The sequence below is a fragment of the Scyliorhinus torazame genome, chromosome 28, assembly GCF_047496885.1.
Source record: "Scyliorhinus torazame isolate Kashiwa2021f chromosome 28, sScyTor2.1, whole genome shotgun sequence".
Lineage (NCBI taxonomy): Eukaryota > Metazoa > Chordata > Chondrichthyes > Carcharhiniformes > Scyliorhinidae > Scyliorhinus > Scyliorhinus torazame.
The window spans coordinates 42897367-42904842 of record NC_092734.1 but is presented as its reverse complement, the minus strand read 5'-3'; positions in this window follow the sequence as shown (position 1 = coordinate 42904842).

Sequence of the window (7476 nt, the reverse complement as noted above, 5' to 3'; positions counted from 1 at the left end):
TTGGTTTTGTGTGTGTGTGTGTTTTTGTTTTTGTGTCTGTGTGTTTGTGTGTGTTTTTTTGTTGGTGTGTGTGTGCGTGTGTTTGTTTTTGTGTGTGTGTGTGTTTGTTTTTGTGTGTGTGTGTTTTTGTTTTTGTTTGTGTGTGTTTGTGTTTTTGTTTTTGTCTGTGTGAGTGTGTGTTTGTTTTTGTGTGTGTGTGTGTTTTTGTTTTTGTGTGTGTGTGTGTTTTTGTTTTGTGTGTGTGTGTGTGTTTGTTTTTGTGTGTGTGCGTGTTTGTTTTTGTTTTTGTGTGTGTGTTTGTTTTTGTGCGTGTGCGTCTTTTTCTTTTTGTGTGTGTGTGTATGTTGTTGTGTGTGTGTATTTTTGTGTGTGTCAGTGTGTTATTGTTTTTGTGTGCGTGTTTTTTGTTTTTGTGTGTGTGAGTGTTTTTGTTTTTGTGCGTGTGTGTTTTTTTTGTTTTTGTGTGTGTGTGTTTTTGTTTAAGTGTGTGTGTGTGTTTGATTTTGTGTGTGAGTGTGTGTTTGTTTTTATGTGTGTGTGTTTTTTTGTTTTTGTGTGTGTTTGTTTGTGTGTGTGTGTTTGTGTGTGTGTTTGTTTTTGTGTGTGTGTATTTTTTTTGTGCGTGTGTCTGTTTTTTTGTTTTTGTGTGTGTGTGTGTGTTTTTTTCATTTTTGCGGGTGTGTGCGTCTGTGTGTGTTTTTTTTTGTGTGTGTGTTTTTTTTGTTCTTGTGTGTGTGTGTGTTTTTATTTTTGTATGTGCGTGTTAGTTTGTTTTTGTGGGTGTGTGTGCGTGTGTTTTTGTTTTTGTGTGTGTGTTTGTGTGTGTATTTTTGTTTTTGTGTGTGTGTTTTTGTTTTTGTGTGTGTGTTTTTGTTTGTGTGTCTGTGTGTGTGTGTGTTTTTTTGTTTTTGTGTGTGTGTGTTTTTCTATTTGTGTGTGTGTTTTTTTGTTTTGTGTGGGTTTGTGTGTGTGTGTGTGTGTGTTGTTTTTGTGTGTGCGTGTGTATTTTGTTTTTGTGTGTGTGTATGTTTTTGTTTTTGTGTGTGCGTGCGGTTTTTTTTGTTTTTGTGTGTTTGTGTGTGTGATTTTTTGTTTGTGTGTGTGTGTGTGTGTGTGTTTTTGTTTTTGTGTGTGTGCGTGTTTTTGTTTTTGTGTGTGTGTGTGTTTGATTTTGTTTTTTGTGTGTGTCTGTTTGTCTTTGTGTGTGTGTGTGTGTTTTTGTTTTTGTGTGTGTGTGTGTGTGTTTTTCTTTTTGTGTGTGTGTTTGTTTTTGTTTTTGTGTGTGTGTGTATGTGTTTTTTTGTTTTTGTGTGTGTGTGTTTTTTTTGTTTTTGTGTGTGTGTTTGTTTGTGTGTGTGTGTGTTTGTTTTTGTTTGTGTGTGTGTGTTTGTTTTTGTGTGTGTGTTTGTGTGTGTGTGTGTTTTTTTGGTTTTGTGTGTGTTTTTGTTTTTGTGTGTGTGTTTTTGTTTGTGTGTGTGTGTTTGTTTTTGTGTGTGTATGTGTGTGTGTTTGTTTTTGTGTGTGTGTGTTTGTTTTTGTGTGTGTGTCTGTGTGTGTGTGTCTTTGTTTAGGTAAAAAACGGGATGAGGTCCTACAAGCTGAATTTAGGGAGTTAGGAGTTAAACTAAAAAGTAGGACCTCAAAGGTAGTAATCTCAGGATTGCTACCAGTGCCACGTGATAGTCAGAGTAGGAATGACAGGATAGCTAGGATGAATACGTGGCTTGAGAGATGGTGCAAGAGGGAGGGTTTCAAATTCCTGGGACATTGGGACCGATTCTGGGGGAGGTGGGACCTGTACAAATCGGACGGTCTGCATCTGGGTGGGACCGGAACCAATGTTCTCGGGGGGGTGTTTGCTAGTGCAGTTGGGGAGGGTTTAAACTAATGTGCCAGGGGGATGGGAACCGATGTAGGAAGTCAGTGGGGACAGAAACAAAAGGCAGGAAGGGAGAGTGTGTAAAGCATGACCAGAGAAAGCAGGGCAGAGAGCAAGGAAGGTCTACATTAAACTGCATTTATTTCAATGCAAGGGGCCTGACGGGCAAAGCGGATGAACTCAGGGCATGGACGGGCACATGGGACTGGGATATTATAGCTATGACTGAAACATGGCTAAGGGAGGGGCAGGACTGGCAGCTCAATGTTCCGGGCTACAGATGCTATAGAAAGGATAGAACAAGAGGTAAGAGAGGAGGGGGAGTGGCGTTTTTGATTAGGGAGAACATCACGGCAGTACTTAGAGGGGATATATCCGAGGGTTCGCCCACTGAGTCTATATGGGTGGAACTGAAAAATAAGAAGGGAGAGATCACCTTGGTAGGACTGTACTACAGGCCCCCAAATAGTCAGCGGGAAATTGAGGAGCAAATATGTAAGGAGATTACAGATAGCTGCAAGAATAATAGGGTGGTAGTAGTAGGGGACTTTAACTTTCCCAACATTGACTGGGACAGTCATAGCATTAGGGGTTTGGATGGAGGGAAATTTGTTGAGTGTATTCAGGAGGAATTTCTCATTCAGTATGTGGATGGACCGACTAGAGAGGGGGCAAAACTTGACCTCGTCTTGGGAAATAAGGAAGGGCAAGTGATAGAAGTGCTAGTGAGGGATCACTTTGGGACAAGTGACCATAATTCCATTAGTTTTAAGATAGCTATGGAGAATGATAGGTCTGGCCCAAGAGTTAAAATTCTTAATTGGGGCAAGGCCAATTTTGATGGTATCAGACAGGAACTTGCAGAGGTAGATTGGGGGAGACTATTGGCAGACAAAGGGACGGCTGGTAAATGGGAGGCTTTTAAAAATGTGTTAACCAGGGTGCAGGGTAAGCACATTCCCTTTAGAGTGAAGGGCAAGGCTGGTAGAAGTAGGGAACCCTGGATGACTCGAGATATTGAGACTCTGGTCAAAAAGAAGAAGGAGGCATATGACGTACATAAGCAACTGGGATCAAGTAGATCCCTTGAAGAGTATAGAGATTGTCGAAATAGAGTTAAGAGGGAAATCAGGAGGGCAAAAAGGGGACATGAAATTGCTTTGGCAAATAATGCAAGGGAGAATCCAAAGAGATTCTACAGATACATAAAGGGGAAAAGAGTAACTAGGGACAGAGTAGGGCCTCTTAAGGATCAACAAGGGCATTTATGTGCAGAGCCACAAGAGTTGGGTGAGATCCTGAATGAATATTTCTCATCGGTATTCACGGTGGAGAAAGGCATGGATGTTAGGAAACTAAGGGAAATAAATAGTGATGTCTTGAGAAATGTGCATATTACAGAGGAGGAGGTGCTGGAAGTCTTAAAGCGCATCAAGGTAGATAAATCCCCGGGACCTGATGAAATGTATCCCAGGATGTTGTGGGAGGCTAGGGAGGAAATTGCGGGTCCCCTAACCGAGATATTTGAATCATCGGCAGCCACAGGTGAGGTGCCTGAAGATTGGAGAGTGGCGAATGTTGTGCCCTTGTTTAAGAAGGGCAGCAGGGAAAAGCCTGGGAACTACAGACCGGTGAGCCTAACGTCTGTAGTAGGTAAGTTGCTAGAAGGTATTCTGAGAGACAGGATCTACAAGCATTTAGAGAGGCAAGGACTGTTTCGGGGCAGTCAGCATGGCTTTGTGCGTGGAAAATCATGTCTCACAAATTTGATTGAGTTTTTTGAGGGAGTGACCAAGAAGGTAGATGAGGGTAGTGCCAGTAGACGTTGTCTACATGGACTTTAGCAAAGCCTTTGACAAGGTACCGCATGGTAGGTTGTTGCAGAAGGTTAAAGCTCACGGGATCCAGGGTGAGGTTGCCAATTGGATTCAAAATTGGCTGGACGACAGAAGGCAGAGGGTGGTTGTAGAGGGTTGTTTTTCAAACTGGAGGCCTGTGACCAGTGGTGTGCCTCAGGGATCGGTGCTGGGTCCACTGTTATTTGTGATTTATATTAATGATTTGGATGAGAATTTAGGAGGCATGGTTAGTAAGTTTGCAGATGACACCAAGATTGGTGGCATAGTGGATAGTGAAGAAGGTTATCTAGGATTGCAACGAGATCTTGATCAATTAGGCCAGTGGGCCGACGAATGGCAGATGGAGTTTAATTTAGATAAATGTGAGGTGATGCATTTTGGCAGATCGAATCAGGCCAGGACCTACTCAGTTAATGGTATGGCGTTGGGGAGAGTTATAGAACAAAGAGATCTAGGAGTACAGGTTCAAAGCTCCTTGAAGGTGGAGTCGCAGGTGGACAGGGTGGTGAAGAAGGCATTCGGCATGCTTGGTTTCATTGGTCAGAACATTGAATATAGGAGTTGGGACGTCTTGTTGAAGTTGTACAAGACATTGGTACGGCCACACTTGGAATACTGTGTGCAGTTCTGGTCACCCTATTATAGAAAGGATATTATTAAACTAGAAAGAGTGCAGAAAATATTTACTAGGATGTTGCCGGGACTTGATGGTTTGAGTTATAAGGAGAGGCTGGATAGACTGGGACTTTTTTCCCTGGAGCGTAGGAGGCTTAGGGGTGATCTTATAGAGGTCTATAAAATAATGAGGGGCATAGATAAGGTAGATAGTCAACATCTTTTCCCAAAGGTAGGGCAATCTAAAACTAGAGGGCATAGGTTTAAGGTGAGAGGGGAGAGATTCAGAAGGGCCCAGAGGGGCAATTTCTTCACTCAGAGGGTAGTGAGTGTCTGGAATGGGCTGCCAGAGGTAGTAGTAGAAGCGGGTACAATTGTGTCTTTCAAAAAGCATTTAGATGGTTACATGGGTAAGATGGGTATAGAGGGTTATGGGCCAAGTGCGGGCAACTGGGACTAGCTTAATGGTAAAAAACTGGGCGGCATGGACTGGTTGGGCCGAAGGGCCTGTTTCCATGCTGTAAACTTCTATGATTCTATGATTCTATGATTCTATGTGTGTGTGTGTTTTTGGTTTTGTGTGTGTGTGTGTGTGTCTGTTTGTTTTTGTATGTGTGTGTTTTTTTGTTTGTGTGTGTGTGTGTGTGTGTTTGAGTGTGTTTTTTTGTTTTTGTGTGTGTGTGTGTTTTTTTTGTGTGTGTGTGTGTTTGTTTTTGTGTCTGTGTGTTTGTGTGTGTGTTTTTGTTGGTGTGTGTGCGTGTGTTTGTTTTTGTGTGTGTGTGTGTTTTTGTTTTTGTGTGTGTGTGTGTGTTTGTTTTTGTGTATGTGTGTTTTTGTTTGTGTGTGTTTGTTTTTGTGTGTGTGTTTGTGTGTTTGTTTTTGTGTGTGTGTTTGTTTTTATTTTTGAGTGTGTTTTTTTGTTTGTGTGTGTGTGTGTTTGTTTTTGTGTGTGTGTGTATGTGTGTGTGTTTGTATTTGTGTGTGTGTGTGTGTTTTTGTGTGTGTGTCTGTGTGTATGTGTGTCTTTGTTTATGTGTGTGTGTGTTTTTGTTCTTGTGTGTGTTTGTGAGTTTGTCTGTTTGTTTTTGTGTGTGTGTATTTTTTTGTTTTTGTGTGTGTGTGTGTTTTTGTTTGTGTGTGTTTGTTTTTGTGTGTGTGTTTGTGTGTTTGTTTTTGTGTGTGTGTTTGTTTTTATTTTTGAGTGTGTTTTTTTGTTTGTGTGTGTGTGTGTTTGTTTTTGTGTGTGTGTGTATGTGTGTGTGTTTGTATTTGTGTGTGTGTGTGTGTTTTTGTGTGTGTGTCTGTGTGTATGTGTGTCTTTGTTTATGTGTGTGTGTGTTTTTGTTCTTGTGTGTGTTTGTGAGTTTGTCTGTTTGTTTTTGTGTGTGTGTATTTTTTTGTTTTTGTGTGTGTGTGTGTTTTTGTTTGTGTGTGTGTGGGTTTGTGTGTGTGTTTGTTTTTGTGTGTGTGTGTGTATGTGTTGTTTTGTTTTTGTGTGCGTGTGTGTGTTTTTTTGGTTTGTGTGTGTGTGTTTTTGTTTTTGTGTCTGTGTGTTTGTGTGTGTTTTTTTGTTGGTGTGTGTGTTTTTGTTTTTGTGTGTGTGTGTGTTTTTGTTTTGTGTGTGTGTTTGTTTTTGTGTGTGTGCGTGTTTGTTTTTGTTTTAGTGTGTGTGTTTGTTTTTGTGCGTGTGCGTCTTTTTCTTTTTGTGTGTGTGTGTTTGTTTTTGTGTGTGTGTATTTTTGTGTGTGTGAGTGTGTTATTGTTTTTGTGTGCGTGTTTTTTGTTTTTGTGTGTGTGTGTGTGTTTGTTTTTGTGTCTGTGTGTTTGTGTGTGTGTTTTTGTTGGTGTGTGTGCGTGTGTTTGTTTTTGTGTGTGTGTGTGTTTTTGTTTTTGTGTGTGTTTGTGTGTGTGTGTGTTTGTTTTTGTGTATGTGTGTTTTTTGTTTGTGTGTGTTTGTTTTTGTGTGTGTGTTTGTGTGTTTGTTTTTGTGTGTGTGTTTGTTTTTATTTTTGAGTGTGTTTTTTTGTTTGTGTGTGTGTTTGTTTTTGTGTGTGTTTGTATGTGTGTGTGTTTGTATTTGTGTGTGTGTGTGTGTTTTTGTGTGTGTGTCTGTGTGTATGTGTGTCTTTGTTTATGTGTGTGTGTGTTTTTGTTCTTGTGTGTGTTTGTGAGTTTGTCTGTTTGTTTTTGTGTGTGTGTATTTTTTTGTTTTTGTGTGTGTGTGTGTGTTTTTGTTTGTGTGTGTGTGGGTTTGTGTGTGTGTTTGTTTTTGTGTGTGTGTGTATGTGTTTTTTTGTTTTTGTGTGCGTGTGTGTGTTTTTTTGGTTTTGTGTGTGTGTTTTTGTTTTTGTGTCTGTGTGTTTGTGTGTGTTTTTTTGTTGGTGTGTGTGTTTTTGTTTTTGTGTGTGTGTGTGTTTTTGTTTTGTGTGTGTGTGTGTGTTTGTTTTTGTGTGTGTGCGTGTTTGTTTTTGTTTTTGTGTGTGTGTTTGTTTTTGTGCGTGTGCGTCTTTTTCATTTTGTGTGTGTGTATGTTTTTGTGTGTGTGTATTTTTGTGTGTGTGAGTGTGTTATTGTTTTTGTGTGCGTGTTTTTTGTTTTTGTGTGTGTGAGTGTTTTTGTTTTTGTGCGTGTGTGTTTTTTTTGTTTTTGTGTGTGTGTGTTTTTGTTTAAGTGTGTGTGTGTTTTTGATTTTGTGTGTGAGTGTGTGTTTGTTATTATGTGTGTGTGTTTTTTTGTTTTTGTGTGTGTTTGTTTGTGTGTTTGTGTGTGTGTTTATTTTTGTGTGTGTGTATTTTTTTTGTGCGTGTGTCTGTTTTTTTGTTTTTGTGTGTGTGTGTGTGTGTTTTTTCATTTCTGCGGGTGTGTGCGTCTGTGTGTGTTTTTTTTGTGTGTGTGTGTTTTTTTTGTTCTTGTGTGTGTGTGTGTTTTTATTTTTGTATGTGCGTGTTAGTTTGTTTTTGTGGGTGTGTGTGCGTGTGTTTTTGTTTTTGTGTGTGTGTTTGTGTGTGTATTTTTGTTTTTGTGTGTGTGTTTTTGTTTATGTGTGTGTGTTTTTGTTTGTGTGTCTGTGTGTGTGTGTGTGTGTGTTTTTGTTTGTGTGTGTGTGTGTTTTTCTATTTGTGT